Genomic DNA, 14959 nt, shown 5'->3' with positions numbered 1-14959 from the left:
GTGCAGGCGGAGAGCGCGAGAAGCGCGGGCAAGGGCTCCAGTGCAGGCGGAGAGCGCAAGAAGCGCGGGCAAGGGCTCCAGTGCAGGCGGAGAGCGCGAGAAGCGCGGGCAAGGGCTCCAGTGCAGGCGGAGAGCGCGAGAGGGGCGGGCAAGGGCCCCAGAGCGGGCGGGAGCACGAAAAGTGCAAGCATAGAAGGCCCCAGAGCGGGCGGGAGCATAAGAAGTGCAAGCATAGAAGGCCCCAGAGCGGGCGGGAGCACAAGAGGCGCGAGCATAAGCCCCAGGGCGGGCGGGACTGTGAGAGACGCAAGCAAAAAAAGGCCCCAGTGTGGGCGAGAGTGCGGGAAGCACGGGACACGGGCCTCTGTTGGGGGCGAGGGCTCGGGAAGCGTGAGGCACAGGCCCCAGTGGGGCACTGTCTATGGGTGAGAGGCCCCGGGAGGGGGCGCAGACATTGAGCAAGGCCCCAGGAGAGGGCGAGCACAGGAAGGAGGCCCCGGGAGGGGGCGCACATATAGAGTAGCCTGGGAGAGGGGGAGTATAGGGCGTAAAGTAGAGTCCCAGCACAGTAAGGCGGGCACCGTGCCACACTGGGTGGGAAGGCAGCCTCCCATTAATAACATAAGATCAAAGACATGGCGGGCAAGATAGAGGGTGCATTCAAGACCTAATTTGGCACGGTAGGTATGGGCGCTAGGGGAGGTCACGGCACCCCTAGGTCATCCTGCCACACTCACCAAAACATCTTAAGGGCCCTCCAGCCCAAATAATTGCTCACCCCAGCATTAGAGCCTTTCAGGGGTGCTGTGATGTGGGGGCTGCTGCTGCAACCGAGTGGAACGTCCCCAAATGCTTCATGCCAAGGCAGACTAGGAAAGGCTGCAGCAGGACTGGGTGTGCCTATCTACTTTACATTGGTCAGATAACCCTAATGCAGGCAGAAGCATGTACTCATTTGACAGCCATTCCCAGCCTGGCTCCACAGGGGGTAGTTCCACCTAGCCAAGGCAGCAGCAGGATCCTGGTTGAGAACCATTGAGGTAAGCTGAGGCAGCTCAATAGTGAAACTCGATTGGAGTATTGCCAAATTCAAAAAGGTTATGGAAGGCTGCCCTGAATCTAAAATGTTTGAGAATTACTGATCTGGAGGGAAGGGTGTGTGGGGAGAGGGGAAATATTAATGGCCTACCTACAAAATAATGAATGGGTCGAAGAGGGTAGATCAAGGTTCTGTTTCCCCCTTCTTATGGTATAAAACCAAGCATAATCCAAAGAAACTGGAAAATAGCAATTTTAAAACTGACAAAAAAACCTAATGCAAAATGTGAGGATATCTTTGTGGGGGAATGTAGAGAGGGGGGTGATATTTCTTACTGAACTAAGTGTATTATTAGGAGAGAATTTTTAGGCAAGTTTGAGCACAAAATGCTCTTCCTCAGGTCTAAAAAAAGCTGACACAAACTGAACCAAGTAAGGAATAGAACAGTAGCCAGTGGAAAAACTCCACATGTAAATAAAAATGTAGCCTGCTAAAAGGAATGGAGCAGGGCTGTGAAAAGGGCAAAGAGACATTATTCGGATAAGTGAAAAGACAGAAGAAATTCATTAGGATGGAGTAGCAGGGCACTAAGGTGCCTGCTACTGATAACAGTAATATGGGCTCAGCTGCCACTTACCAGGGCAGCACAGATATGGGTTGCTGAGACAACCAGTCTAGTCAGCTGACCAGAAGAGGGCAGGGCCTGGCCTATATAAACAGCGAGGCTGAGGCCAGGGTCAGATCCCTTCTGGTAGTCAAGGAGGCTTGAAGCTCTGCTGGAGCAAGCAGGGCAGGCATGGTAGAGAAGGCTGATGGCCTGAGCAGCGTCAGCATAAGGAGACTGGGTGGAGGAAACCCTAGCAGGGATACATATAAAGGGTAGCCAGGTTGGTTTGGGAATTTGTTATAGCCCAGGGGCTTTGTGTTTTCTGTTTTGTTGTTGTGTAACACCGGAGGACCAGGTGAGGCTGTAGGAGCTGGAGGAGGCCTCCCAGTGGGGGGAGGGGGGGGTTCCTGGTGCCAGAGAGGGCGCTGCATTTTGGAGTGTCCCAACCCTGGCCCCAGTGTGGGCGATATCGGGAGAAGCCCCAGTGGGGTGTGAGACCTGGAAAAGGGGTCTGGGGCCAGGTAAGGCTGAGGCCTCCTGAGCCCAATTGTGAGAAGCCCAGTGGGTGTGAGACCCAGAAAAGGGGCCAGGTAAGGCCGAGGCCACCTGAGCCCCAATTGTGGGAAGCCCCAGTGGGCCGAGGCCACCTGAGCCCTATTGAGCAAGGCCCCAGTGGGGGCGAGAGCCGTGGGCGCGCGAGCAAGACCCCGATGGGGCGAGAGCCGTGGGGAGATACCAGGAGGCACCCGTGAGGGCACAGGAGGGCAACTAGATAGAGCCCCAATACATCAAGACACCGTGCCAAGGAGGACAAGAAGGCAGCCTCCCTTTAACAATATTTACCAGCAAGACGTGGCGGGCGAGATAAAGAGGGTGCATTTAGACCCGATTTGGCATGGTAGCAGGGCACTAAGGGAGTTTACAGCACCCCTAGGTCACCCTGCCACAGCTGGGTATGTGAAAGCAAGACTGTTCAAGAAGGAACTGGTTCTTGGAATAGAGAGAGATTAGCAGGTAGATTAAATGCAGGTATTGGTGCTTTGGGCATCAAGTAGTTATACATTCTTTTTCTCAGGCCCATCTTTTGAATGTGTCTTTTTAATTTCCCTTGAGCATGAGGATTATGCGGTCAGTGAGTGAGTGGCTATTCTGTGAAAAAGCGCTCTCTTACCCTGTTTGTCTTGTCCTTTTTTCTGTGTCTGTTCATTGTAAACCAGTGGCTTTCAACCTTTTTTTCATTTGCAGCCCCCTTTAAATTATAAGTGTGAGTATTCACACACTTTTGATTGATCTTGGTCATCTTTCATGGACCCCTTAGACATAGTCATCCACAGACTACAGTTTGAAAACCACTGCTCTAGAGCATCCTTTTATTTTTTGTCTAATTTTACCCATGCAGTTTCCATAAGGGCATTTGGGGCACTGGATGAGCAGGCCGCATCCTGGGATAGATGTGGCTAGGATCTGTGTATTCTAATTGTTTCATTGTTGGTAGTTGCTCTTGTAATAGCAGTGGAGATGTGTTAGGAGGTTTTGCACTTCTTGTTAAGGTAGGATCGTGTTTCATTAGGTACACACTGATCGGCAACAAGTTTGTTTCTGAGTTGGGTCAGGTTAGAGTGTTGTTTGAAAGCCAGGGGTTGGAGGTTGCAAATATTTTTGCTAAAGGTCTAATCCTTTTTTGGTATTGGCTGAAATTGTTGGATGATCCTTTATATTGGTGCAAGTGTGGGACAGTAGGTGACATTCAGGGGTGTGTAGTCACTGGAGGCTTTCTTTTTCTATTGTAGCAGGTTACTGCAGGGTATTTGGGTAGCTTTTCCATAGCTGTGGCCTATTTCTAGGCTGGAGTGTCCTGTCCTTCCTGGGTAAAGGCAGTCTTCAGGTTGGTGAGGTAGGTGGTCATGAGTGGCCTCCTCAGAGTAAATGCAGTGGTATGAGAAGGCTTCACTGGAGATTACAGCTTTCTTAGTGTGTTTTGGAGTGGCTGCTTGTTTTGTGGATGTAAGTGGTGATCAATGGATTTTTTTTATATATAGCTGTTGGTAGGGTGCCATCCTGGATGTGGACCATGGTGTCTAGAAGCACATGTTAGTGTAGGAATATTCCAGAAAGAATTTAATCAAAGGGTAGTAGTTGTGACAGGACCCACCTCCAAGGTGGCTGTGGTGCCCCTCTTTCAGCCACTGATCCCACCTCTCACCCAGTCTCATCAAAGTACCACCCTGAACGTGCTGTCACCTTGCTGGAACATCGGTATAAATTAGGGAGGCTGCCCTCAGAAACCAAGATGAGGCCTGGGGTGACTCGTACCACCCTGTTTATCATGGGGTAGCCTCAGTCTCACCTGACCTTGTCAGTCTGTCCCCGAGTAGTGTCTCTCCCTCCAACTGACCTCAGCCAACTCTTTTGTTGGTCTTTCTCTAGAGAGTGAGTAGGCTCCGGATGGAGTTCCCTGCTGATAGAACTGTTCACTAGCCCCCTGGCCCTACCTTGTGGTTGGTACTATGTCCCCCTGGTCTGCAGCTCCACAACATGTCATGCCTTGCTAGCATCCCCTACAGCCAGTCTCTACCCATCCCACTAAGGCTCTCTTATACTAGCCCTTGACTGATCCTCTCTCCCAGGCTCTCAGCCACTGATCCAAACATACTGCCTTCCCAGGCACTTTATCAGAGCCTCTTTCATCCCCTTCAGCCACTCCCAAGTGCTGCAGTCTAAACAGCCAGTATAAACACTTAATCAAAAAACAACTAAGTCACCCGGGTGTACTTTCCCTTAGAACCTCCCCTGTCCCTACCAGCTAGCCCCCACCAGCTCCCTAGGGTACCTGATCTCCCCATTGAGTCTTTAGTTAATCCTACTCTCCACGGAGCTCTTCTCCCCACAAGACTCGGGGCCAGAGTGGCTGTTTATCTCTGGAGCCAAGCCGATATACCTTCTGATTTCAACCCTCCTTCCTGTCACCTGATCCCTGCTTCTCAGTACCAGGCCCAAGAGTTTCCCATTAATTAATCTACAGGCTTGCCTCTCTGCAGCCTGTTTTCTTGTGAGCAGGCTTATAGCCAGGTCTTCCCAATCAAGCATCCTCTGCTCTTCCTTGCAGCCAAGACTGGGTTTTTCTGAAAGCTGCCCTTGATACACTTCCACGGCCACTTAATCCTGCTGTTCAAACCTACTCTTGGTAACAGAGGTTACTCACTTGTCCAGTTTCCAGGAATCTGCTCAGCTGTGCTGCAGACACTATTTACCCCACTGCTAAGAGCTCAGGACAAATGCAAAGTCCTACACTTGAGATGGAAGAACCCCATGCACTGCTACAGATTGGGACAAACTGTCTAATTAGCAGCTCTGAAGAAAAGGACCTGGGGGTTACAGTGGACAATAAGCTGGATATGAGCCAACATTGTGCCCTTGTCGCTAAGAAAACTAACAGCATACCGGGCTACATTAGCAGCAGCATTGCCAGCAGATCTGGGGAAGTAATTATTCCATTCTACTCAGCACTGGTGAGGCCACATCGGAAGTACTGTGTCCTGTTTTGGGGCCCCCACTACAAAAAGGATGTGGACAAGTTGATGCATGTCCAATGGAGAGCAAACAAAATGGTTTGGGGGCTAAGCCACGTGACTTCCGAGGAGAAGCTGATAGAACTAGGCGTATTTAGTTTGCAGAAGAGAAGACTGAGGGGGGATATAATAGCAGCCTTTAACTACCTGAAGGGGGGGTTCCAAAAAGGAAGGAAGTAGACTGTTCTCAGTGGTGACAGATGACAGAAAAAGGAACAATGGTCTCTAGTTGCAGCAAGGGAAATTTAGGTTGGATATTAAGCAAAACATTATCTCTTGGAGGGTGGTGAAGCACTGGAACAGATTACCTGGAGAAGTGGTGGAATTTCCATCCTTGGTGGTTTTTAAGGCCTGGTTTGACAAAGTCCTGGCTGGAATGAACTAGCTGGGGATGGTCTTGCTTTGACCAGGGGATTGGACTAGATGACCTTCTGAGTCCCTTCTTACCCTTACTTGCTATTATTCTAATTTTGCAATTTAAGCCCAATTCTCTCTCTGTGTGCGCGTGCATATACTGCTCTGATTTAATTTTGTAAGGCCTTTAATTGACATTCTTGACATTCTAAATCCCAGGCCTTGAGATTTGTTGCCTGAGACTGCATGCTAGTGCAGTGAAATGACTGAGAGCTCTGAACCCATGACAGATCTCCTTAGCTCAAATCAGTTTCATGTATGCGAGGTTGGGCAGAAAAAAGTATTATGCATAAGATCACATAGCTGTGCTTCTAAGCTTTGCTTTTATGTATTTTGAAAGGATGTATAATCTTTTATAATACCCTGCAGTCTTTGATAAACACTACAAATGGAAGATGATTAAATTTTGTTTGAAAAACCACCAGAGACCAGGGATGACAACTGGAACAGGGCATGGGATGCCTGTTATTTTGTTTGTCTATTATGCTATACTATTTGCCTATGCCCATAACCTGCCAGAGATGGCTTAATAGCATATATTGAGGACAGTCATAAAGGGCATTGATATATTTACCTTGGGAGTGGGGGTGGGTACTTTAGAGTGGCACTGAGAGCTGCTCTAATTAAAGCTCATGGAGGGTCTTGTGTATCAGTGTCTCTGCTCTTGAAAATGGTGTCAGGGGCACTTTAACTCATGCATGTTCAATGAGCTTTAGTTAAAGCACCCCGCCACCATTTTTAAGTGTGGGGCTGCTGGTACATGAGCTGCTGGAGTCTGCTGGAGCATGGTAATTACCATGATCCAGCAGAGTCAGCTCCAACATGCTGTAATTACAGCACGTTGGAGCAGCCTTGATGTTTGCATATAGGCCCCCAAAGGGGCAGTTAAAAAAAAAACACTTAGGCACCTAAGGTAAGACTTGTGAGGAATTTTGGTGCCCAAGTGCAAGACAGCAATCCATAGAAACCCTGTCTAATTGCTTAGACACCTGAGAGTCTGTAGAAATGTAAGTCTTTGCCAGTAAAGTTACTTAGGAACCTAAACTTCTGTTGCATGTTCCCAAAGATGCTGCCAATGCTTGAGTGGCAGTTGTTCACCTTGGGCGGCCTGGGATTCTCAGGTATGCAAGACCTAGTTTGTGTACTCTGGGCCTGATCCCATGCTACGAACCTGCCTCATGCACACTGATATCAAGTGCCGCATGAAACACAACAGCAGTGGTTGTTTTCATTAAAACAAGAGTCCTTGCTGCCAACTACCTTTTTTTAATATAACAGCCTAATAATTTGAACTCCCCCAGGAAGTGGAAGACCTGGATTCCAGTCCTCTTCAGCTTGTGGGCATTTATATTTATATCTCCCATCTTCCAGCAGAGTATCTTACCTACTAAGCTATTGGATAGGCTAAAACATTTGTGATCGTTTGCTCAGTCACTCCTGTCTCAGACAATCAGCTTCAACAGGTTTCAGTATTGGTGGGGCTGTAGAAAGAGAGTAAGCAAGAGGCAACGCAGTGATGAAAAGGAATCCTAGGTTTCAAATCATGCGTTCAAAGTTACTGAAAGCATTGTACTGCTGGGGCATGTCTACGTGTACAAATAATCTGGAAGCAGTTTAGAGTAAAGTACTCTACAGTAAAATCCCCGGGGCATGTGTCTACACATGCAGAGACGTGGGAGCAGATTTGCTTCTCCTAGCAGCAGACTGCTGCTGTTCCCTCCAGCCTTGCACCTGGCCCTTACAGCAACTAGGAGGAGCTCTAGGCTAGACAGGAGCTGGCAGGGAGCATGGGGCCAGGAGACGGCTGTCTCCTGGTGGGGGCTGGGACTTTGCTTGCTGACCCCAGGAGCTGCCTGCTGCCAGAGCAGGGTCCACCACTGGAGCCCAGGCAGGGACAGTGCCCCCCTGCCTCAACAGAAAGAAGCCCCTGCTTCATGATTGTAGGGTTGGGAGATCCTTATCTTCCAACCCGAGCCCCACAGTTGTTGGATCAGAGCTTGGAGGTTCTTCTTTCCCACTGCCAGCTCCATGGCCATAGGGCCAGCACTGGGAAGAAGAATGTCCCAGTGCCAGCCCTGCAACTGCGGAGCTGGTGCTGGGAGGTAAAGATCTCCCAGCCCCTGCTCTCTGATCATGAAGTAGGGGCTAGAAGCTTCCTGGTGCTGGGGCAGGGGGATATATTCCCCGGCTGGGCTTCAGTAGTGGAGCCCACCCCAGCAGCAGGCAGCTCCCAGGAGCAGGGAACAATCTCCTGCCTCTGGTGAAGTGTCTACATGTGCACTACTGCACAGTAAGTAATTGAGAGTAAATTTGCTACTTGCATTTGCAGGTAGCAAATTTACTCATGATTAGAGCTAATTACTGTGCATTAAGTGTCTGCACATGTAAATGTGACACTTGCTGTGCAGTAATTAGCTCTAATCTTGAGTAAAGTGTCTCATATAGATGGTCCACTGTACCATGAAATGCAGAAGTAGTCCCTACAGCAAGGATCAGAATCCTGGTTTCCCTGTTCCCAGGTGAATTCCTAAACACAGGATTATAGAGTTGCATTCCTTCATTGGTCCTTGCTTTCTGCCCAATGGTCCAGCTTCAACAGGAGGGGCTAAGAAAGTACCTTCAGACTAATCAATAGTTCCATGGTTAGGGCATTCTCCAGGGAGATGGGAATTTGATTTGAATCCTATCAGGCTGAAGAGAATATTCCCACTTTGGAGCTAAATGCTCAAATTATTAGGTCATTATAAATGAAAAGATAGACAGTGGCACCTCTTAGCATGTGCAGTAGCAAAACATTAGAAGCCTATGGGGTATGTCTACACAAGAAGTTTTACTGTGCAGTAGTGTAGTTTACTGCGCAGTAAGCATGTGCTTCTACGCATGCACACGCTTACTGTGCAGTAAAAATTGCTACTCATGAGTAAATCTGCTACCTGCAAATGCAAGTAGCAGATTTACTTGCAAATAGTTACTGCACAATAATGCAAGTGTAGATGCCAACCAGAAGCAAATTTATTCCCAGTCAGCCCTGCCACTAGGAGACCAGCCTGAGGCTCTGGGGCTGGGAGCCTCTCCTACCTCACGGCTGGGCTGGCTCTCTGGCAGCCCCAGCCTCAGATCCTTATAAGCCTAAAGGCATTCAGAGCTCTGGGGCACTTTCAGGGAGCCTGAGGCCACTCCGGGCCACTGCGTCCCCCGGTGCCACTGCTTGGCACTGCAGTACTGTGAGGATGCCAGGGCCACACTTGTAAGGCCTTCCTGGTGCTACAAGTTCCTGCCAGGCCTTCTAGCACCCAAGCCCAGCTGCAGGCAGCTCCTGGACACCAAGGCCAGCTCCAGCAGCCTGCCCAGTGCCTGCAGGTACTGTGGGGCATCGCCTCACTGCATGACTCCCAGTCCAGAAGCTCAGGGAGCCCAGGCCTGTGCCTACCCTGAGAGCTCCACAGCCTCAGCCTTGGTCACAAGGTGTGGCCAGCCATGACACCACCAGCTGCCAGCAGTGCCAGCTCCTCCCCAGTGGGATGCCCTGCCCGGGCACCTGCACACTGCTCTGTCATTTGACGATTCCACCCAGAGCTGCATGCCATCGTTGCCAACTAGGACCAACTGGGGACACTGGGTACAACAGTCCCTTCCGTGTGGTAAGCCCTGCACTGGGGGCATGGCCCTCCCCATCCCAGCACTGACCTTGGGCCCTGCCCCTGCCCTACCCCACCCTCCCTATATGGCCTGGCCATATTTCCCTGGCTTGTCCCCCTCCCCACAGCATGTAGGGTATCAGGAAACAGCAGTGCTGGATTATGACATGCTGAGGCCCTAAGATACGTCCATCTTAAGAGGCCCCATATGATGATAATAATCCATGAAATCCATGAAAATGGATTTTCATGAAATTTTAAGATGAATTATTGTTATTTCTGCACAAATTTATGAACTCAACATGAATAATTACTGTAGAGCCATATATATGTATATTTTTGTCACAGAACAAAAATGTCCATTTTTTTTCTTATTTAGAGGCCCCTCATAATGTGAGGCACTAAAATGTAGCTTAAGCCTAAACCTGGCTCTGGGAGACAGTGCAAAACATTATCGAGCAGCCTGTAGCCTCATAGCTAGGTGGGCACAGGCCTCTTACATGCATTGATCCTAGCAGTGATATTCTCCGTGGCTGTGGGGGGCAGGGACATGTAGCATAGCCACAGGTAGGCCTTCAAATGGTGGCAAAAGTTGTGGGGCAGCCTGGGTTTGCCCCTCATGCCATAGAAGCTCAGGTTTCCTGTGCCATGTGTGCAGGTGTGCCCAGGGCACCATGGCAATCAGCAGCAGCAGGATGTAATAGGTCAGGCACCCCTTGGTCTGTCCAAACAGCTCCTCAAGCAGTGCCCAGGACATGTGCAGAAGAAGCACATTTAGGGGTGCACAGCAGCCATGGTAGGAGAACAGAGGAGGGGGACTGGCCCTAGGATGCCTTCCCATAGAATCCGCCTGTGGGGAAGGTGGGAGCACAGCCCCTGAGCCTGCTATCAATCCATGTGCAGATTTGGGGGCACACATCCCCCCCAAGGGGCTGGGGGGAGTGGCGGCAAGCAGAGCCCTGGGTGCAGGATGTAGTGCAGCTTGTCTGCACTTCCCCCAGCCCCTGCTGTAGTGGCCCTAGAAGTGACTGGCACCAGCTGCAACAGGAACTGTCAGTGGGTGTGGGGTGGGGGGCAAGGCCCACCTCTTGCTGCTCCGTACCCCCTGGGAGGGCTGTGGGCTAGAGGGCTGTGTTGGGCTTTTCCTAGAGACATGTGCCCCTGGATCTGCACACGGGATGACAGCAGGCTGTTCCAGGTGCTTGGGGTAGGTGCACCAAGCACTGGGAAGAGTCAGCCTGGTGCCGCCACCGGCCCCAGTTGGCAATGGCAGCCTGCTGTCATCCTGTGCAGATCAAGGGACATGTAGCCACTGGGTAGAGCCTGACACAGCCCCCGCCCACAGCCCTCCCAGGGGGTGCAAGCCACAAGAGGCATGCTCCCCCCCCACACACACACACACTGACAGCTCTTGTTGCAGCTGGTGCCAGTCACTCCCCAGGCAGCTGCAGCAGGGTCTGAGGTGAGTGTGGACAAGCTGTGTTGCATCCTGCGCTGCCTGGGGCTCCGCTTGCTGCCACTTCTCCCAGCCCCTGCTGCAGTGGCCCTGAGAACAGCTGACACCAGCTGCTTGCACCATGGTGTGGCGCATCCCAGAAGCTGGCGTGAGTGGGGACAGGTGGAGCTCAGGCACAGGAGGACAAGCAGAGCATGGTGCAGCCCCAGGAATGGCAGCCCTCACCCTGCCCCTTCCCTAGTGCCAGCCTCACTTCCTCCCTCTCTCACTGCCTTGGGAACCTATCCCTATTTGTTACATTAAAGAGTGGGTTCGTTTTATGCAAGGGAAACCTGTATAGCCTATGGACGAAACTCTGAATTGTCCCCAAATCCTTCCAAATTGATTTGGAGGCTTCTGATTTGATCTGGACCTCTTAATGGGTCTCCCAATTCGATTCAGAGATTCGACCACCAAATCTGGCCGAACCTCCTCTGAATGTAATCAGCTACTGAAACTTCACACACCCCTAGTGTGCAGCTTACCAGAAGCCTTGGTGGCAGGGGCCCACTCAGGCCAGTAGGGCCAGCACCATGGCCAGCAAGAGCCCAGGGCACTGGGTGTTGCTGCCAGGGGCAGGGGCTGACACTGTACAGAGGTTGCACAGAGACACTTGAGCTAGCTCTGAACAAGAGAAGCAGGTCACATTAGTCCACGTGGACTGCCAAGTTACCTCAGGTATAGGGAGGAATGTGGCCATGTTAACTCATTCAGACCTAATGCCATGTTGACGCTCCTCAAGTTTACAATCTATATCAATCACAGGTGGTTTGGTCAAATATGTGATACCAATGTTGAAAGTTTGTGGTACAAATTTTATTAAACATGGGGTTTAATTTTCAAAAGCACTTAGTGTTGGCCTGACTGATCCCACTGAAGTCTGTGGGAGTTTCACCACTGATTCCAGGGAAAGAAGGGCAAGCCAATGCTAATTATATTTGGGAAAAAACATTCATTTGTCCCACCATTGGTAGGGTTGGATGCAGTCACTAGGGCCGGGGCGGGGGGCGGCGCACAGGACAGGAGGGGACACGCTTGCATTAAGTTTGTCTCCAGCAGAAATGTTTTGCCTGTCTTTATATTTGGCTCTGAGATCCAAGAGCCTGATTCACTTCTCTCTGCCCTCAGTTTAAATCCTGTGGAAACCAGCACAAGATGGGAGTAAAGCAGAAATGAATCAAGGCCTGAGGTTTTCTGATACCTTTATTAGCAGAATATACGCTCCCTATCTCCAGTGCAGATATATGTTAACTTTGAGAATATTTCAGCCCTGTGTGGGTCTTAAGAAGGGATTGCAATAATGAGTGAGATGTCATTCTGAGAACAAGGAGAGAAAAGAAAAAGGGGATTCCCAGCAATTGGAGGGAAATTATTTCATCTACTTCCTAAAACAACACTTTTAAAAACCTTCTACCATGATGTCTGTTTTGCTGCAAATTCTATCACCTACATATTTATTACATGTAGAGTCAGACTTACATTATTATTTTAATACCCATTTATGCTAGCAAGATAAAGGGATATTTATAAAGTGATGCATCCACTTCAAGGACTCTTTACACTGCTTAGTGTAAATGAGAATAAGGCTTACTATCTTCCTTAATGCGATGGGCCTCTTGAAGCTCTCTGTTTTACACTGCTTTGGGCAGAACACCTGCAGGAGTGACGGGACTTGGAAAAAACGCTCTTCCACACTTTGTCTGAATTAGCTTCTTGGCTGAACTAGATCCCAATCCAAAGCAGATTTCTTACCTCAGACAGCAGAGTGAGTCAGCAGATCTGGACTCCAGGTGATAGAAAGCCCTTATATGTTTGAATGTTGGCTGTTGCTAGCTAGACCCAGTGGTGGATTTTGGGGGATGAGATGAAAGGACTGGGTGTTGCTTCCATGTGCAAAGTGTAACTTGGAGGAAGATTGCTCTTGTTGGCCACATCAGTCTCCCCCTAATTCCACAGCTGGGGGTGTTTAGACAGTATGGCATAAAGAAGCAGACTGAACAGAGTTGTTCCTTGGCTGAGCCTCTGGATTAGCTTTGGTCCCCCTGGAGCTAAAACTTTGGCAATTTGTTATTGACATTTCCATGAATTCAGAACAATTTTGCTGCAAAGTTTGCAATCCTTGTTTTGCTCGTGTGGCAGAAAAATGGACAACAAGAAAATGCTCTAACGGGAAAAAATATTAAAAGTGAGTAACAGAAATGTAGCTGCCAGGGCTGCTAGGGATAAAAAGGTTTTGTGGGCATTTCCATGATCCCGTTTGAGTGTTTATGCTTTAGCCATTCAAATCTAGTTTTGAGCTAAAAAGTGACCTCTGATTTCGCATCTCAGCAGTCTTGAACAACCATAGCTATGTTTTTAATAGGATGGCTTTCCTATCTCTGGCACAGTTTATGCCAACTACATCTACATGACTGCACCTAGGATTCAATTCAGGTGCAAATTTGTACAAGCTAGTGACAGGTGTAATGCAAGCAGTTAGATAGGAAATTATTCTAATCTGGGTCCACAGCTCATTTAATAGGCTGCAGGTTAGCTGAGCATGCACTTCAGAGTAGCTCCTTCTAGGTCAACAGTGCCATAAACAAATAAGAGTTTAAATATTTTTCAGGTGTCCTTCGTGGTGCTGTATTAAGCAAAGTTTTAGGGTAAATCTTTTCAGTCATTTTTAAATGGTATCAGTGAATACCAGTCCTGAAACATTAAGCCAGCTTCCAACTCTGATGCTGGATATGTACATGCCTCCAATGCTGAGCCCTGAAATAGGACTGTAGGGCAGAAATATTCCACCTTAACTCTAATTTCCAGACTCTACTTCACAAAACTTCCCCCCATCTTTAGGCAATTCTATGCAGTTTATGTGTATGACCTTAAATGCTTTCACACTTTTTTTCTGTTTACATGTGAAACCTTGTGGACTGTTCAGGTACAACATGAACCAAGTACTTTGGACAATAAAAATGAAAAATGGAAGGATCCATAAGGATCCTGAGCAAGGATCTATGTCTCTAACAATATAAGAGGAAGAGGCTCCTCAGCAGGCCTATTTTTGAAGATACTGTTCCACATTCTGGGAAGTTAAGCAATAGGGAGGATAAGTCTTCATGAGTGTGTGTGGACCTTTAGGGATCCAACAGTCATTAGTGACCAATGTGGATTTCTATTATAATAATGCTACCTAACTTACACTTAAAAAGAGATCTGGAACAGTCATTACTGGCCACATCTGCATTTAGCTCTTAATTTTCAGTGGTCCTTCTTAAACCACTGTTGGGTTTATTGGGCAAAGCCCCTTGCAAAATCTTTCAGACTTATGGGATAGGGACAAACATTCAAAAAGCCTGAGCCTGAATTGATTCAATCTTTGCAGGTTACCCTAACTTGGCTAGGCTAAATCACTTTGTAACTGTAAAGACATTCCAGAAATGCAGGTACATGCCTACAGTGGTTCAGGCTAGAAGCTGGGGGACACTAGAGCAACCCTTCCTTTCTTCCACAGGCCTGAGCTGAGTGGGGCATGGCCAGGCACCAGCAGAATTAGGGAGGGGTTTCCCTCCCTCCTTGATAACATAGCATTTATCAGCTCTGTTATCAGCATTTATCACCCCATCAGAAAACAAGCAGCCTCTCTTATTAGTTAAACATTTTCCTAAACAAAGAAGGAATGATGGGACATTACCAGCTGACCTGTGCATTAGCTCCAAAAAGCTCTAAACCAACACTGCTGTTTGCCACAGCATAGACCATAGCCAGCATGTGGTCTCCTAGCTAATGCTGAAGTGTTTGTGTAAGGCAGAGGGGATCCTATTACACTTAGCAAGGAGTGGTGAGGGGAGGGGGAGAATAGGAGGAAGCCAGGCAGACACTGCTGTGCCTGTGAGTCTCTGCTGGAGCTCCAGCCAGGGAGCAGAGTGGAGGGGCCAGCCTGCTGTGGAGCAGAGAGCTCAGCATGCTGGGATGCTGGAAGAGTCTGATTTAACTTAAACCAGCAAGGGGTCTGGGGCAGACATTGCATAAGCCGGTTTGACCCAAATCAGTTAAGTCTGATACTACATTCAACCAGATTTATCTCAAACTGGTTTCAGCCATTTTGAAACCAGTTTATGTGCACTGAACATCTGTTTTGTTACAGGTTGTGAAAAAGGTCCCTGTAGTGCTGGCTCACGTGCTGGGGACCTCCTGGCACCCAAAGCCGTGGTC

At 49.0% G+C, this 14959-nt stretch overlaps 1 long non-coding RNA gene across 1 annotated transcript in view; it reads right to left on the bottom strand.

Annotated features, from left to right (window-relative positions):
• Positions 1 to 8739, bottom strand: part of LOC109319236 — an 18428-nt gene extending 9689 nt beyond the window's left edge. Inside the window, exon 1 of the long non-coding RNA XR_002103427.1 lies at positions 8708 to 8739. This is a non-coding gene — a long non-coding RNA (uncharacterized LOC109319236). The remainder of the gene's footprint in view (positions 1 to 8707) is intronic.
• Positions 8740 to 14959: the final 6220 nt, after the last annotated feature.

The sequence above is a fragment of the Crocodylus porosus genome, unplaced genomic scaffold (genome assembly GCF_001723895.1).
Source record: "Crocodylus porosus isolate Cpor-Errol unplaced genomic scaffold, CroPor_comp1, whole genome shotgun sequence".
NCBI classification, from domain to species: Eukaryota; Metazoa; Chordata; order Crocodylia; family Crocodylidae; genus Crocodylus; species Crocodylus porosus.
Note: the sequence above shows the minus strand (reverse complement) of the source record. Positions and strands in the feature narration are given on the sequence as shown.